The sequence below is a fragment of the Chelonoidis abingdonii genome, chromosome 1 (assembly GCF_003597395.2).
Source record: "Chelonoidis abingdonii isolate Lonesome George chromosome 1, CheloAbing_2.0, whole genome shotgun sequence".
Classification (NCBI taxonomy): Eukaryota; Metazoa; Chordata; order Testudines; family Testudinidae; genus Chelonoidis; species Chelonoidis abingdonii.
The window spans coordinates 20,097,782-20,116,992 of record NC_133769.1 but is presented as its reverse complement, the minus strand read 5'-3'; the positions used below and the strand labels follow the sequence as shown (position 1 = coordinate 20,116,992).

Here is a 19,211-nt window from a genome sequence, read left to right as displayed (position 1 = left end):
TAGGAGCCTACATACCTGACTTGGGGTCACCTGGTTAGACCCTTGCTTGTGGATTGTCTGGACCCTTAGGACTCTGAGAGGTAATGACAGGTCAGACTCGGAACAAGGATGACTCATCCGGCTCAGAACACTTATCACACTCCCAAATGCAGAGTAGACGTGCCCTCAGAGGGCAGTCAGGGTAGCCTGTAAAGCAGGCCTATTCACCTTCCATCTTGCTGAAGCATCTTCACTAGCTTGCTGGCTCCCATCAGCTTGACCGAGAGTAAGATGGACTAGGATTTTAGCATGAGGAAGAACTTCAGTGTGGCTTGCTTTCACAGCACAGTTGGCTATCCAGGAACAAGCACTGCCTGAATCACGGAGAACCTTCATTGCTTTGCTTCTGAATGAAGTCTTTCTGACAGCAATCAAAAGAGGAAAATAATCATGCACTTTCAAAAACTGTGAACCCCTACAATTCAAGTATAAAAGATACATCTGAAGCATACACACAACACACACACAATCATTCAAGTTACACACGCTGAAAAGTTATGAAAAAATTAAACATAGATTCAGAAAAGGTAGATTTATTGCCTAACGTAGAATATTGTTTTGGCATGTTCTACAATTTGCATTCAGTTTTGTGCCGTCTGCTACTGCAGTAGGTTTTATTATACAGAATGAACTTATATTAGATCAATAGCTAACCTCCTGTCGGGTTAGCTACTGATAGATAGCACTGACATCTAATTCTTCAGTGTTAATTCTTCTTTAGATATTTAGAGGTGGCTAGGTACCATGTAGTCACTAGGTGGTGCTCCATAATTTGAATGGAGAGAAAATTATTAGCTACAGCACCTGTTAGTTAACAAATGAACTCTTCTTTCTTCAGAAGTACATGGTTTTATTTCATTTTATGTTTAAATCTATGCTGTGGAAATTCAGACTGAAAGATAATATTTCAAAGATTATATAATGACTGAATTAAAAAAATACACTGAATAACTTGGGAGGTTTTGGTCACCAGAAGATCAGAAGCTTAAAGTATGTTTGAATGTGTTCAACCAACATTGCTAGAGTATTTAGAAAGGCTGCCTGTTATGTATAGCTATTCCAGCAGCAGCCCATTTGTATCTATGCAACCCTAGATAAAGATGTTGACATTACTAACACAGAAGGCAGGTAGTGACATTTTCTAACGTCCACTTGAAGTCATCAGCTGTAGTCTCCTACTTTGCTTTAAAATGTATTTTTGTCATTTTAATACTATTTGTTTTATATATTGATTTAATGCAACACATGCTATTTAGTACTGAATGGGCTTGATTCAGTCCTGCCTTGCATCTTCCAGACATCCATGTCATGTCCCTTCACCAGCCTATGTGTTTTGGGGGCAGGGTTGGCTAGCTCCCTTGAATGGTGAGACTCCACCAACTGGAATTTACGGCACTGGGGAGTAGACGACCCAGTAGATGATCAAGCCTGATATCTTTAATAGAGATTCACAAATATCTATGAATTTTATCTTCCCTTTGAGGTAGAGAGGTGTTTTAATTCCTGATGAATTTGGGAAACTGAGGCACAGAACTTCTGAAAGCCACCCAGTGAGTCAATGACAGAGGTGGGGTTAGAACTCCAGAGTCCAATACTCAATTCACTAGACTTCCAACCTGCCTCCCTATATGTACCGTATTCTGTCAGGAAAATGTGCAACCCATGCACAAGGCTTCATGCAGCTCATGAGTCCTGGGTTTAGGCCAAGTGAGATGTGGGTGTTGCAGATGGCCTTGTTCAGGCACAACCATAATAGTGAAGGGACACCAAAGCTGTGTGGCATTTAAGTATTTGGGATTGCAGTGAGTGGCACCCCCTCTCAACTGAGCTTCATTTTCAGGGGTGCCACTCACTGCAATTCCAAAAACTTAAATGCCACACAGCTTTGGTGTCCCTTCACTATTATGGTTGGAACTTATTTACAGCAGAAATGCAGAATCTTGGAGCTGAGGTGATCCAAGGAGTTATTTAAACTAAAATAAAGGATCCCACTGCAATTCAATTTTCTTGCATGAGTAACATTTCTGTATCCCTAACTTTGGGTCACTGTCACATGACATGTCCCACATTTGGGCCTCAGCAGGTGTGAGGTTCCACCCTTAATCCTTTGGGATCTTAAACAACCTTTTCATGTTCTGTATATATATATATATATCTCCTTACTATATGTTCCATTCTGTGCATCTGAAGAAGTGGGCGGTAGCCCACGAAAGCTTATGCTCAGATAAATTTGTTAGTCTCTAAGGTGCCCCAAGTACTCCTGTTCTTTTTTTGATTTTAAAAGCACTTTAATTCAGTTTTAAGTCTGATCACACCATGCTGCACAGGTAGTCACTAAGATCCCTATTCAGCCAAGGACTTTAGGCCCTTTAAGGCTCCTAAAACTGTTTAAATAGATAAGCTCTTACTGAAAAAGAAGGATGATCCAGTAGCTAAGGCACTAGAGTGGGATTCAGTAGACCTTAGTTCAACTCCTTGCTTCCCCCCCAAATTTCTGTTGTGAGATGGGGCAAATCTTGCTTTGCTTCAGTTCCCAATCTGTAAAATGGGGCTAATAGCACTGTCTCACAGAGTATTCTGAGGTTAAGAAAAAACAGCTGTTTTAAGATCCATTAAAAATTGCGAGTTGCACAGACACTATAATGATGGAGGCAATACAAGTACCTAGGATGGATAGATGTATTAGAAAGCAAATTCCTGGCTACATTAAGCATGATCTCTGATGTTTAGTTTCTTTTTTTTTATCTTCTTTCTAACTGAAGTTTAGAGCATCACTTAGAAAAAGAATGGGAAGGGGAGTTAATACAAAGTCAGTTAGAAACAGAACTGTACTTAAATACTGAAACACAAGCATTGCTTTGTATACTACATACCTTTATTTCAGACACAGGAGCAGTACTGAAAGTTGTGAGCATTATAAAGAAGAAGTGGACTGTGGAAGAGCTGCAGATTTTCAAGGTAAGCATTAACAGCCACTAGGTGTTTCACCAGCATCAGAGAATAGTTTAGGGGAGTTTTAAACCTTGTGGAATTCAACCTCTGAAGCAATTCATTTCTCAGAACTAGTGCGAGTTCCCAAACTTATTTTATTTTTAACATTGAGATCCTTTGGTTTTCTAAAGGTGATTGAATCAATAATAACATGAATTTTCAAGCTCCTAGGAAACTGCTGCCAACTCGTGCAGTTTTATCATGTCTCATCAACACTGCTTGATTTGTAGTGTTTTTCCTAAAGCCTCAGATTCTGGAGTCCTGTGATCCTTATTATCATTTTAAAAATGTTTTCAAGCCTCATGGTTGTGGAGAAAATCTTGAAAACGCAAACAATCAAGTTTAAAAAAAAGAAACAAAAGCCACAAGGCAAATAAAATGAACCAAAAATCTATTAATTATTTTTAAATCAATCTCTGGCTTGCTTTGTTTTGGGGTGGGATTTTTTGGAGCTTGATTCAAGGTTTAGTACGCTTCGGGTTGGCAATGCTGGCAGAATGTCAGAGAGAGAAGAAATCCACTAAGTCAGGCCAACACCAGTGAGTTGCCCATAAATGGTATCTATACTGGGCCAAATTCTGCTCTCTATTACACTGACATAAATCCTGATTAACTCTGTTGATGGAGTGGAGTTGATTTTGATTTACACCAGTGTAATGGAGAATAGAATGTGTGCTGATTTATTTTTTCATTCAAGTGTTTCTCTCCTTGTTTTTGGCAGTCTCTTGCTGTTCCCTTTTCATTGTGTCCAGCTCTACTTCATTTTTCACCTTACTGTTTTGTTAACGTTTTCCTTTCTGCCCATCATCTGCCCTTTTTTCATGGACTCTCTCCTAAGGGCAGTTCAAGCCCAAAACAATGTGGTCATACTCAAACTTTCCAACCCAAAATGATCAAGTGGGTTTGAAATCAGACACAATGAGTTCACATAGCACTAGTACGGACTCTGTAAAACTGGTATTACTGATTTAATCTCTCGATGTGCCTTTTGATACATCATCTATAGGATGAGAATCCTAAAGGCTCTCAATGTCCTCTTTCCAGTGCAATGAACACCAATTATAAATATTACTTTGAAAATACCAAGATTACTCGACTGTCTGCCAAGTAATCAGGAGTTTCACTATGTACACCAATTTGCTGCATTCTTATAACATAACGTCAAGGGCAAAGATGGCATATCATATTTAACACTAAAAGGGCTGGACTTTGCTCAGCAGACAGTCCTCTATTTTATAAATGTTACTGCTACACATTTTTAATACAGAAAATTGAAGAGGAGAGAGCAGCTGCAAACCATTTATTATTCTTAAAGCCACATCAACACTAAACAATAGGCTTAGATGTTGCATTATGTGATAGAGCATAAGTAATATACCAGGACTATCCTGTTCTTTCTACAGTCATTGGCACAACATCCACTGACTTCACTAGAGGTAAAATTCACCTTTGGTGCAGATGAGTAAAGTGCATCCCTTCCGTCCCATTTAAGCCTTCAGAATAGTTCTTAAGTGGAGTTTTTAGATTTGGTGCTGGCCCTTTGTGCAGGGTGAATTACAATCTTTCTGGACAGAAATCATCTACTGGCAAGTAGCAGAGAATATTTGCTGGCGGTCATAATTTCTGATCTTTTTTTCACATCTGCGTAAACCAATTACATTAATCTGTAGTTTTATTGATTTTGTTGTTAGGCAGGTGTTAAGATATGTTATCTTTTCTATTAAAGACAGAAACAAACATCAATGAACAGGTACACTGACATTCACTCATTAATTTTTCAGCATCCATCATTTATCTCAACTATGGAGATGTCCCTGAAACAGATAATTCACACACTTGTTTAATTCACATGAATAGTTTGGTATTTTGAGCATTTAGCTTGTTGCTTTGCTGGTGACATCTGTTGCTTATTGGCCAAACTTTCAAAGGCTGCCACTTAAGCTGCATCTGGAAAGTATAGTGTGAACTATTTTGCCTGGAAAATTGACATTTGCTCGCAAATAGTGGTTTGTATGCACAAACTGGTAATTACTCATGGATACAAATCCTTAGTCATATGGATGTGGGATTTGTGAATTAAGTTAATACACATATATTTTCCAGACACAACAAAAATTGGACTCTGTATAACAATGGTCTACAATTTTTGAGAAGCCGTCTGCTTCAGAGATAAAATGTGGTATTTATTATGTATTTTGATGTGCTGAATTCAAATATGACAATTAAAACAACTGATTGGCTACTGTTTCTAATATATTTAAGTTTTTTTTCCAAAGATGATTGAATCAAAAAGAACATCAGTTTTCAAGCTCCTAGGAAGTCTTTTATGTACAACACTGCTGCCAACTCACAGTTTTCTCAGCTGTCTCACCAACACTGCTTGATTTTTAGTGTTTTTCTTAAAGCCTCAGCTTCTGGAGTCCTACAATCCCTGTTATCACTAATAAAAATGTTTTCAGCCCTCATGGTTGTGGAGGAAACCTTGAAACACGAACAATCAAGGTTAAAAAACAAAACAACAAAAAACACAAGGCAAATGAACGAAATATCTGCGATTGTTTAAAGTCTAATAATTTTTAAATCAATCTCTTGATTTGTTTTGTTTTTGGGGTGGGTTATTTCTGGAGCCTGATTCAAGGTTTTTTGTGTGCTTGGGGTTGGCAATGCTGGTAGAATGTCAGAGAGAGTCAGGCCAGCTCCAGTGAGTTGCCTATAAATGGTATATATCCTGGGCCAAATTCTACTCTCTCTTACACTGAGATAAATCCTGATTAACTCTGTTAATGGTAGTTGAGTTGATTTGGATTTACACCAGTGTAATGCAGAAAAGAATGTGCCTGCTGATTTATTTTTTCATTCCAGTGTTTCTCTCTCCTCCTTTTTTGGCAGTCTCTTGCTGTTCCCTTTTCATTGCATCCAGTTCTATTTTATTTTTCACCTCACTGTTTCATTAGTGTTTTCCTTTCTCCCCACCATCTGCCCTTTTTCATAGATTCTCTCCTCTAAGTGCACTGCAAGCCAAAGAACAGTGGGGTCGTAGTCGATCTTTCTAATTCACAATGATCAAATGATGTTTGAAATCAGACGCAGTGAGTTCCCCAGCACTAGTACGGGCTTTGTAAAACTGATATTACTGAGTTAATCTCTCTATGTGCCTTTTAAATAATCATCTATAGGATGAGAATCCTCTTGATTTAAAGGCTCTCAATGTCCTCTTTCCACTGCTATGAACACCAATTATAAATATTTCTTTAAAAATACCAAGATTGCTCGACTGTCTGCCAAGTAATCAGGAGTTTTCAGTATGTACACCAATTTGCTGCATTCTTATAGCATAACGTCGAGGGCAAACATGCCATATCATATTTAACACTAAAAGGTTTGGGGTTTGCTTAGCAGACATTCCTCTACTTTATAAATGTTACCTCTACATTTTTTTTTAATATGGAAATTGAAGAGGAACAGAGCAGCTGCAAACCATTCCTTATTCCTAAAGCCACATCAAAATTAAACAATAGGCTTAGATGTTCCATTATGTGATAAAGCATAAATAATATACCAGGACCATCCTGTTCTTCCTACAGTCATTGGCACAACATCCACTGACTTCACTAGAGGTAAAATTCACCCTTGGTGCAGAGGAGCAACCTATGCACACCTGAAGTCCCATTTAAGCCTTCAAAATAGTGCTTAAATGGAGTTTTTAGATCTGGTGCTGGTCCTCTGTGCAGCGTGAATTACAATCTTCCTGGACAGAAATCATCTACTGGCAAGTAGCAGAAAATATTTGCTGGCATTTATTTCTGGAAGCAGGTATTCCCTTATTGCTGATATTTTTTTCACAACTGGATAAACCAATTAAATTGATCTGTAGTTTTATTGATTTTGTTGTTAGGCAGCTGTTAAAATATGTCATCTTTTCTATTAAAGACAGAAGCAAATGTCAATGAACAGGTACACTGACATTCACTCTTTAATTTTTCAGCATCCAACATTTATCTCAACTATGGAAATGTCCCTGAAGCAGGTAATTCACACACTTGTTTAATTCACATGAATAGTTTGGTATTTTGAGCATTTAGCTTGTTGCTTTGCTGGTGACATCTGTTACTTGTTGGTCAAATTTTCAAAGGCTGCCACTTAAGCTGCAACTGGAAAGTATAGTGTGAACTAATTTGCCTGGAAAATTGACATTTGCTCGCAAATTGTAGTTTGCTAGACTAGAGCCAATCAACAATTTTAAGCATCATTTTCGTTCTCAGTGACCCAGAATTAGTAAAGTTTGACTACATTTATTTCAGAAGCATTTTGGCTGTAGAGCAGTGTAATCTATCAATTCAACGAGACGTTATTATTTTATTGTTGGTTATAGTAGCGGTATTACAAGCAGCACCACTAGGGATCCCAAATAAGGATCGGGACCTCACAGTTCAAGGCATTGTATGTACACATAGTAAGAGGCAGTCCCCAAGCTATGAGCTTAGAGTCTAACTACACAAGTCACAAAAAGTGGGAGAAAGGAAATATTATTATTCCCCATTTTACATGCCGAACTGAGGCACAGAGTGGTATAGTTATTTGCTCAAGGTCATCCAAATGTCCCGAATTCCAGGTCAGTGTCATAGATTAAAGTCAGAAGGGACCACCAAACCATCTAGTCTGACCTCCTGCGTGTTACAGGCCATCTACCAAACCATCTAGTCTGATCTCCTGTATGTTACAGGCCACCAACACCACCCAGGACCTGGACACTAAATCCAATAACTGAAATTAGAACCAAGTATTACAGCCCGCAAGAAACTGAACTGTTATGTGCTACAGCAGAGAGTAGGTGAGAGACCGAGGTGCACAGTACCTGAGGTCTCTGCAATGGCAGGGAAATGATTAGGTGAGATATACCCAGGTAATCCTAGCAAGTGACCTGCACCCACGTGTTGCAGAGAAAGACAAAAAGCCCCAAGGTCACTGCCAATCTGACCTGGGGAAAAATTCCTTTCGACCTCACATGTGACAGTCAGTTAGACTCTTTGAGCAAGAATCAGCCTGCCAAGCACCTGAGAGAGAGAATGTTCAATGTCACCTCAGAGCCCTGGATCACCTTATCCAATATCCCATCTCCAGCCAGGGCCATCCCTGATGCTTCAGTGGAAGGTGATAAGTACTTTGGAGAGGAAAAAATCCCTTTCTGACCTGTGCAGGTGACTATCTGAAACCCTGACGCATGAGCTTTTAGGAACATAAGACATAAACCAGAAATGAGCCCCATGGAAGATCTATCTTCCTCTATCAAATTATTTGTAAAATTACTTTTGCTGTGGGGTTTTGCTGCTCATTTTTTATACTGTAAATTCATGCCAACATCCTACCAGTGTTTTAGATTCTTGTCCTTCCAGTTCCGTAGCCCCTTTCCGCCATCATGTCATCTGCAATGGATGGAGACTGTCCAGTGCACACAGTGCCCTGAGAAACATTTTACAATGAATGTGAAATTCTCTCTCGTTCAATACAATCTGGGCCAAGATTGAAAGATTGCTAGGGTGGTAGCGAGAAAGAGAACATTTAAAATAATTGCTTGAAGAATGCTTCTAATTCATTCGCCTTGCCTGATTTGCAGCAACAATTTTACATTGGTTCCAAAGATGGATTGGTTCAGCTCTCCCTGCACAGATGTCACACGTATGGGAAGGCTTGTGCAGACTGCTGCCTTGCCAGAGACCCATACTGCGCTTGGGATGAAAACTCATGTTCCAGATATGCACTAACTTCTAAAAGGTAAGAATATGTATAGAGTTCCTATCAAAAATCCACCCATTCACGTTCTCTACATTAAGGGCTTCAGAGGTTCCCAGTGAGTTTCTAGGCCAGCGAAAACAAGTTGCACTCTTTCAACATGCTGTTTAGGTAAATTGTAGACATAACTTTGTCCATGTTTTGGTGGGAGTGCTATGAAAACAGTGCAGCACTTTAATATGAATAGCGATAACTGTGCTAGGGTGTCTAACGTAAGAAGATCACAATACTTATTGTTATGCTACGTGCTTTAAGATACCAAGTTATGAGGCTAAGGGCTAGACTGTGTCTGGCTCTGCATGAGGGTGCAAAGGAGGGAAGTGATTCAAGGAGTCTCCCGTACATGTGCCTCTGCATGGGAGCCAGGCACAATCACAATGGGGTGTGTGACTCTCACATGATACCCCTGGGTGGGTCATCAGCAGGAGGAACTGAAAGGATGAGCTGCTGCTGTCTGAGCTAAAAGACATAGGTCTCATGGCTCAAGTGCTTTAGAGTTTACAAACCTCTATCCATGGACTAGCGAAGAACAGAGAGCCATAGTGTGTTGGTATAGGTTACACAAGTGCTTTGCTGGGCTAATACCAGCTGCAGCACCAGCCTCCCAAACAGGGGTGGCTCTATGTATTTTGCAGCCCCAAGCACGGCAGTCAGGCAGTTTTTGGAGGCGCACCTGCGGGAGGTCTGCTAGTCCCATGTCTTCAGTGTACCCGCTGCTGAATTGCCGCCGAAACCACGGGACTGGCAGACCTCCCACAGAAACGCTGCCAAAAGCAGCCTGACTGCTGCCCTCATGGCAACTGGCAGGCCGCCGCCCGTGGCTTGCCGCCCCAGGCACGCACTTGGTGTGCTGGTGCCTGGAGCCGCCCCTGCTCCCAAAAGAGAAAGGACCATGGGAGCCATATCTGAACTCTCCCTGAGCCAAATGGAAGGATTTCATGCTGTACTCTAGAAGGCTAATAGAGTTACTGTGTTGGCACTATCTCCCCCTACTAGCATTCTGACTCCCGTCAGCCAGAATTTCTCCGGTCATGCCAAGGCTTTTCTTCAGCTTTCTCTTCCACCCCTTCGATGAAACTGTCCTGTGGGCCGTCCTCATAATTCGTGCTCTTGGAGTTTAACTGATTGTCACATGCGAGATTGCAAAAGCATTTTTTCCCGGGTCAAATTGCTGGCAGTTCCAAAAAATTGAAACAAAATTTAGTTTGAATCAGAGTATTATAAAATATTCTCCCCCACCCTCCCAAACGAAAGATTTTTTGGCTACAACTGCATTGTTTTGTCATATAAACTAATCATCTGAAAAATGTTGCCCAGCTCTGCTTACAATAAAGGTCCATGGTTACCGTCTGTGATGAGAGTTTTGCGTCTTTAAGGACTGCAGTACTGGGCCTAAATGATGAAATGTGCTATTGTAGTTAATGAGTTGCAGGTTATTGTATCATTCATTGTGCAACCATGTGCATTTTCCCCTAAGCCAAGGTGAACTAGAATAAATTCAGAGAAATGTAAATGAAAAGAGAAATATAAAAGCTAAGATTCAATGAACTAGTTATGCCCCATGGGGTTGCTGAAGGCTGCAGTGCTTTCCACTGCATGCAGAGACAGAGAATGAGGGCTCATTTATTTATAGAGCTCTCTGGCTTGGTGGATAGGTCAAAGCTTCGTGGGTGCGAGGCTCCAGAAGTAGGAATTGGTGTTTTGCTTTGTGCGTCTTCCATAGGTGAGTTACTTGGATATTTTCTGTTAGCTCAGTCTAGCAACCTGGCACACTGTGCTCCTGGTATATTTAAGTGTCTTCTCCAATGGACACATCGGCATCAGAAGCCAGCTCTTCCACTTAGACATTGCTGTGCTTTGCACTAGTAAGGGCCTATTGCCATCTCTGATGCTGGCTCGTAGTGTGTCCTCGAGGAAGTGACTTTGCCTCTCTATGCCTCAGTTTCCCCATCTGAAGAATGAATATAGTTAGATTTATGCTCTTGAGATCTATGGATGAGAGTTCTTAAGAGCTAAGTATTATCAATATTATTTTAATGAAACCTAAAAACAGTCACAGAGAGGTTAAGTAATTCACCCAAAGATCACTATGCAAGTTAAATAGCGGAACTGGGAAAAGAATCCAGGAATCTTGACTCCCAATCCCCTGCTCTGTTGATCTCTACATAAAGTTCCCCAAACCATGCTCTGTAGCTGCTGTTCTCAAAACTGTTCCATCTGAAGCAGCACCTACGCTTTTTCAGCATTTCTTGTTTTAGATAATTCAGTAGTTGACATTATACTGTGTTGGCCTTGAATTTCGTTAGGAATGTGGTCTGCTTAAACTCGTAGGTTTACATGATGTAGAGTGTTGAGGGTTCTGATGGTTTCCAAGATGATCTGGCCCACCAGATCACAACATTTGTTCTGCCTTTGGATCTGGCAGAGCATCTATAGCTGATTTGGAAGCTGTCTCTGCCACTAGATTGCACTCACCCTCTTCTAGGCAGATCTCTCTTCCCAGAGGGATTTTCTTAAATCACTGGCCTGTCTCTTTGTGCCATTTTTACAAATCTCTCTGTGTCACATGCCACTTGAGACCGAGGCTGGATTTACTTAGGGGTGTAATTGCCAACGATAGGGCAGGAGTGCTGCAGTCCCACATCTGCCGAGCTCCTCTGCATTTTTTTACTGAATTCCAGCAATTATGCCTCAAGTGTTACACATTTTAATGCTCTTGCTATAGGCAAGCCAGGAGGCAAGATGTTAAATATGGAGACCCAGTCGCTCAGTGCTGGGATATGGAAGTAAGTATTTGCGCCTAAGGCCGGTGCAAAGAAGTTTCACGGCCTAGGTGAAACTTCCACCTTGCGCCCCACCCCCAGCCCTGTGGCAGCTCTGCCCTGAGGTGCCCCCCATGGCAGATCCCCCCCCTGGCCTGAGGCACTCCCCCTCCGCTGCATCTCCCCACCCCAGCTCACCTCTGCAGGGCCGGTGCAAGGAAGTTTCGTGCCCTAGGTGAAAATTCCACCTCGCACCCCCCCCGCCCTATGGCAGCTCTGTCTTGAGGCACCCCTCCGTGGCAGCTCCTCTCCCCTGCCCTGAGGCGTCCCCCCCGTGGCAGCTGCCCCCCTGCCCTGAGGCATCGCCACTGAGGCAGCTCCCTCCCAACCTGAGCCGCCCCCCCCGTGGCTGCTTCCCCTCGCCCTGAGGGCCCCCCGCCCGGAGCCGTGTGGCTCACCTCTGCTCCAGATGCCCTGCTGTTGCACCCGTCGCCGGGCTTTTGCCATGTGCGCTAAGCAGAGCTGTGGAGCTCTGCCCAGCCCCCGTTGCCCCTGCCAGCAATGAGAAGAATCACATGGGATGGAGCGGCCACTGCGCTGGGAGGGAGAGAGAGTCTGAGCCGCCGGCAGGCAGCCCTGGGGTTCCCCTGGATCAGCACGCTGCCGGCAGCCGGAAACCCTGGGCTGGCTGCCAGCGGTGGCGCGCTGACCCAGGGGAGCCTCTGGGCTGGCTGCCAGCGGTGGCACGCTGACCCAGGGGAGCCTCTGGGCTGGCTGCCAGCGGCGTTGCAGTGACCCAGGGGAACCCCTGGGCTGCCTGCCGGCAGCTCAGACTCCCTTTCCCTCCCAGCGCAGCGGCCACTGAAACGCTTTAAAAGAAAATTAGGGGTGCCACTTTTTGGCACCCCTAAATCTTAGCACCTGAGGCAACCGCCTAGTTGGCCTAAATGGTAGCACCGGCCCTGTTTGCGCCTCTTCCTCCAAAAAGGTATGTACGGTCAGTGTGTCTGGCTGTTTACTATGCTCTTTGGAACTCAGCCTCTGCAGGTATCTGGGCAGCTAATGCCCAGGCAGTTAGAATCCCCAAATTCTCTCCATTCAGCCCTCATCCAGCAGTTAGACTCACTGAGCCATGAGAACTTAAAAGAAGTAAATGGCGAAAACAACTTCCCCCTCTCCCAAAACACACACATATCCACATGAGAGAGACACCAGCAGAAACCCACATGAAGGGAGAAATAAGGCAGTAGATATGAATACCCCATATCCCACCATGAGTGAGATGCCAGGACCTCCGCTCCTTTGCAGAGTATCTGGAGAGAAATCCAAGTAAGAAAACCTCTGAGGAAGCAGGAAATGCTCCTTCTTCCTCCCCTAATACATACACATGCTTGATAAAAGTCCCAATCCCTGTTCCAGCTGCCAAACCCTCCAGTTCCCCCTTAAACACTCCCCCTATTAACATGAGCCTTCCTTTTCCCTCAACAAGAAATCCCCCTCTCCCAGCTGCCAAACAGTCTGGCTCACTCTCTTGGCAACTGCTGCAGTTCACTTACAGAGTATACTGTCAATGCTAAATCCTGCGGTTACGCTGCAATTTCTGTGACAGTGTAAAATAAATGAAAAACTTTCAAAACTGAAGTTTGAGTTAGTCTGGGGTTTTTACATTCAATTATTAAAATGAACAGCCCAGTCACAACTAGAGATGTAAAAGGATAAACGGTTAACCAGTTAGCATTAGGCTTACTGTTAACAAATCTTAACTGTTAACTCTGGAGGCTCTGCGCCACCGGGAGGGACCCCAGCCCTGGCTGCATGTGGCTAGCAGGAGCAACCCCGGCTGAGTCAGGCCGGCCGGCCAGTGGGACCACAGCCTCAGCTGCACCGTGCTGGTCGGGCTGGCGGAACCCAGCTCTGGCCGGGCTGGCTGGACCCTAGGTGGGCTGGAGAAGCCCGAGCCCTGGACACACTGAACTGTGCTGCCAGCCAGAGGGACCCCAGCCCCCGCTATGCCAGGCTGGCCAGAGCGACCTCAGTTAATTGTTAACCAGTTAAATGATATAATTGTAATTGCTTAACTGGTTAAATTTATTAGCTAATTTTTACATCCTTAAACACAACAGTATTGATAGTATTGCTGAGTTTAATTTTTGACCTAGTAGAAGCTGCTCTATTTGATTGATCTCCAATAATTTTCATGTCACCTGCTGAAGAACTCAGCGTATTTCACAGCAAAAATTAGGGCTGTCTGCCATGAGATCAAAGACCAGTCTGTTGCACGATATACTGGGCTCTCACTGTGCTTATATACTGCAGGGATCATTAAAAAGTCAGGGTGAAATCCCAGTTCCATTGAAGTTAATGGCCAAACTCCCATTGATTTCAAAGGGACTGGGATTGCACTCTCACGATTCACCCCACAGTTACTACATAGTGGTATCTGAGATATGCCACAGAGCTTAGGGTTACTGTAGGAATGCCATCCCGACAGCTGCTGTCAGGTATCTCTTTGTAGAGAAATGGTTATTGAAGTTATTGTCTTTGATGAACAAATATAAAATTACTTAGATGTTGCACTAATATGAACTCCATCCTGAGCCCCAAAATGGTGGCAAAAATGGAATGTATGGATAGCTTTAGCAGCTAGGTGGGTATTTCCCCTGGTGCTGTAAAACAGGTTCAGATGGCCTTGTGCAACCCCACTTCCAGCCCCGGCAGATTAATAATAATAACTATTAATAATAGATAATTATATTATGATAGCACCTCCCAGCTCCAGTTGTGACTAGGCCCTATTGAGCTAGACACTGTACCAACAGAGTGCAAGAGGCAATCCCTGCTCTGAAGATCTTGCAACCTAAATAAAACAAGACAGACAAAGGCTGAGAGGGGAAACAATAGCACAGAGAGGTGGAGTGACTTTTTCAAAGTCATTGGCAGAGCCAAGAGAAGAAGCCAAGTCTCCTTACTTCTAGTTCAGTGCCCTGTCTGGAACACATCGAGCTTCAGTAGTAACTGCCTAGTAGATGGCCACTAAAAGAGAGTGATTTCAGATAGCCTTGAGGCTGCTCTAAAGTATGCAGGGTGCTAAAGTGGTCCCTGGTGGCTCTCAGAATTGGTGGAACTACAACCAGCACTTATGGCTACCCCACCTCTACTCTGCTCAGTCTCCACTGGGTGCACAGAGGATGGAGCAGAGGAAAAATGCAGGTAAAATATTGAATTCACCAGCAGTGGCTGTATCTCTTTAAACGTAAGTAAGGCAGTGGTACAGATTTTATTAAGTGCTCTAAAGAACAGTTGCACCGGAGAAAAGTTAGCAGCCACTTCTAAATCCTAGCTATTAGATTTTAAGCTAAAAGTTAAGTTTCCTTTGTCTTTTTTTATAATTCACTTGCTCCTATAGCATCTGTTCTGAATCAGTCTATTTTATCATTGCTTTAAAAATCAGGTCAGGGTTAATCTTCGGTACCATTTTTGCTTTTCAGGCATTAGTCATGAAACTGCTGATGAAAAGGTGATTTTTGGCATCGAATTTAATTAATCTTTTCTGGAATGCATTCCTAAGTCCCAGCAAGCCTCGATTAAGTGGTATATTCAATGCTCTGGAGAAGACCATCGAGAAGAGGTAAGTTATAGGCATCAAAGCAAGCTTCCTCAGGGGAGAATTCAGCTGAGTATTAGAAGTCAGGAGTTATTGGGATTAGTAGGTTTGCCTTTTCCTTGCTTCACCTTAGGGATCATATAGCGTTCTGGTATCACTATTTAGGGCATAAAGAGGGTGGGAGAGAAGCCATTTCCACTGTACTACAGGCAGATTTATTTTATTTATTCTGATTTATAAAGTTGTTCAAAAAAAAAAGGGAGGGGGAGAAAGCGAGAGCGAGCGAGCGAGAACCTAACCTTTGCTCTAAGCACTCCTGAGTGCATTTTAAAAAGACAGACTACTCCAGTAACACCCTTTCCCCCTATAATTAACACATGGAATAACTCAGCAGCCAAAAGCATATTAGGAATGTTCTGCTCTCTGTAAGTTTACATATCACCCTCATCAAGCTAGTATCTGAGAACCTTAGTTCCTGAGGGAGTTAATTCCATAGTCTAGAACCAGCATCTGAGATGTTTCCTGCCTTACAATTAGGGCCGGCGCAAACATTTAGGCAGCCAGGCAATCGTCTAGGGTGCCAGGATTTTTCGGGGGGCGGCATTTTGCCGGGGGGGCGGCAGGCGGCTCCGGTGGAGCTGCCACAGGCATGCCTGCGGAGGGTCCGTTGGTCCACGGCTCCGGTAGAGCTGCCACAGTCATGCCTGCGGACGGTCGGCTGCTCGCACAGCTCCAGTGGACAGCCCTCACGCATGCCTGCAGCAGCTCCACCAGAGCTGCGGGATCAGCGTTGGGGGTGGCGAAATGGACATGTGCCTAGGGTGGGAGAAACACCAGTGCCGGTCCTGCTTACAATCTTTATAATTTCCCATGGAGTCTTCTCACAGCTACTGAAAAACCAATGGGCATTAGAGCATGTCCTGAAGGTCAACACATTGGGACTGGTTTGGACTGACGTTCAAACCTAAGGACCCCTCACAGAGAATGACTTTTGTCCTCATAAAAGCCATTTTCCATCTCAGGCCTCTCCCTGCCACCTGTGTAGTCATCACAACTGTGGTGGTAATGAAAAGGGGGAGATAGGCTGGTCGAAGGCTTTAGATGAGCTTTATTGTTCAATGTTCATCCCAGTCTTTAGTTAGTTATGCCTTTGGATCTGAACCAGATTGAATTGTTGTTTTTTTTCAAGCTCAAGCAGAGTTTAAATATCAGAGTCCTACAGGAATTATTAAATATGCATCATGGTTTATGGCTCGGCCTTCCATTGATTGTGGGCACTAGCTACTCTCCCATTGGCTGTGATGGCGAGATTTCTCTCTTTCTTTCTAAGGGCCAAGAAATTCCAGCTGTGGCTGATTTTTGTGAGGTTATAGCCCTGTAGCAGGTTGCAGAGAACCCTGATCACCATCTGGGCTCTTTGAGGAAAGTCGCCATGTGGGAGGCCACATGAGGGCTAGGACAACAGTAGTGGGACATGGAGAGTAGTGACGGGTGCTAACCTTGGGAGTCACATAATCTATTTTATGTGCAAGTAGCTCAGGCTGCAGCTGCTTTTCCACCACATGAGCTGGAGGAACAGGACTGTCTGCAGGCCCTGGCTTTGGGGTACTTTTGTTGTACCAACCCCTACACACTCAGGCTTGGCAAAGTGAACGTCACTACTGAGCATGAACACATAACAAATGTATTTATATATCTCACATGTCTCATGCCCCAGGCTCAAAGCCTTAGGTAAGGATTGTGACAAGTTACCTGGGGTGCAACCTGGAACTGTGGTATCACTGATCCTGTCTTACCAACCTGGGCTCCCTCTCACACTGTGATGCTGTGACAAGCTGCAAGGTGCTGGACTCACACAGCCATTCACAGGCAGGGACACACTCAGCTGAGTTACATGCAGTGGCGGCTCTAGGGATTTTGCCACCCCAAGCATGGCAGGCAGGCTGCCTTCTGTGGCTTGCCTGCAGAGGGTCCACAGGTCCCGCAGCTTCAGACCTCCCGCAGGCGAAGCCGTGGGACCAGCGGGCTCTCTGCAGGCAAGCCGCCGAAGGCAACCTGCCTGCCGCCCTCGCGGCGACCAGCAGAGCGCCCCCCGCGGCTCACTGCCCCAAGCACACGCTTGGCATGCTGGGGCCTGGAGCCGCCCCTCGTTTCATGAATGCTTTTGCCATCTACTCATGAACCAACAATACAGAAGCTCCAGCCAATGCCCCCTGGTTCCCCAGCCTAGAACCTCAGAGCTGTACTGTCTTGCCCTGGTCAGAAGCATGACCAGTGTAATCTTATTACCCAGTCTGCCCCTCCCTCAAAGTGGAGAGGACATGCACTAGCCCTTGCTCCTGAGTAGATTTCCCTTGCACTTCAAGCAACATACTGTTTTAGGTAAAAAAATATAAAACAGATTTATTAACTACAGAAAGATTTTAAGTGAATATAAGTACAGATCAGTGTTGGTTATCTAATAAATAACAAGCAAAAAAGTAATCTGAGTTTCATAAACTAGACAGGATTGAAATCAAGCAGTGTCTCACCATGATGGTATAGTTCCTTTATATACTAGCTGAGATTCTCCTTTCCAGCCTGGGACCACCTCCCCAGTTCAGTCTTTGTTTTCTAGACATGTTTCTACGTGTTGAGTTGAGAAGGAGTGAAGCCAAATGATGATGTTACTTACCCTTTTATAGCTTCTTCCAGCTTGCTGGAAAGTTCCTTTGCTATGACATGAGTCAAGCAGCCTCCAATTTGTATGTGCTATCTCTGGGAGGTTTCCATTATATACGGTTCCTGGGATAATCCTTGTGAGTATGTCTATTCCCCTTAATGGGCCATCATCAGTTTCTGGCTGCCTCACTGTTGTACCTGAAAGGCCAGTTGTGGGTGTTTCCAACTTCATAACATATTTCAGTAACACACACAGCAAAACTCCATAACTTCTTAACTGCAATGGCAGCACATGCAATCCAACAGGATATTAATGCTCAACAGATTAAGGCTTTTAGAATGATACCTCACCAGGCATACTTTGCACAAAACATAACATAATTGTATGGGAGTGCCAGAGTGTTGCTTTGGGGTGCAGAGTGTCACAAAGGTATAGTGATTTATTGTGTCTTTGACATCCATCAATACTTGAAAAATTATATTGTATTCTGATCAGCAGGCCTGCTGTTATGTCTTGAGAAAGGCCAAAGAACAACAACAGACCTAGGTGGCTAAACTGAGAAATGTGCTACTCATGGCTTGGAAGACTTATATTAATCACTCTGGAAATACTGTAATTCTTGCCCTAATTGTTTTATTTTTGACTCTCTTGTGCAAGAAGTTGTATTCCTTACCTCACTAGTGGCCCTCTTCAAAAAAGCACTTAAGTATACGATTACATACAAACCAATTTATGAAAACAATTGACCAATTATTTAAGTCCCATTCTTTTCAAAGGGATTTATGCACATGCTTAACTGTGATCCAGAACAGGGAACTCGAACTGGGGCTCAGATGAGCCACAGTCATTATAAAATCAACCTTTCACCTCTGTAATAGCTAACCAAGGTTCTCAAAAGAATTTACAAACATTAATTAACCAAATATTACATCTGAAGAGGGTTTATTTCATAATGATAATGTTTAACACTTGGTAGATCTGAAAGTGCTTTGCAAAGTTGGTTAAGGATTATCATCTTCATTTTTCATGTTGGGAAACTGAGATACGACAGGGTTGGTGGGTTACTAATGTCCATGCCTGTAGCTCAGGGGTTGGCAACCTCTGGCACGTGGCTCACCAGGGTAAGCACTCTGGTGGGCCGGGCCAGTTTGTTTACCTGCCGCATCCGCAGTTTCAGCCAATGGGGGCTGCAGGAAGTGGCGCGGGCCGAGGGATGTGCTGGCCACAGCTTCCTGCTGCCCCCACTGGCCTGGAGCGGTGAACTGTAGCCAGTTAGAGCTGCGATCGGCCGAACCCTCCGGACGTGGCAGGTAAACAAACTGGCCTAGCCCGCCAGGTTGCTTACCCTGGCGAGCGGCGTGCC

The 19,211-nt window shown here is 43.8% G+C and overlaps 1 pseudogene; it reads left to right on the top strand.

The window, feature by feature from the left end:
- The window catches only part of LOC116837264 (semaphorin-3D-like), a 31,927-nt pseudogene that overhangs the window by 1,978 nt on the left and 10,738 nt on the right, over positions 1-19,211 (top strand).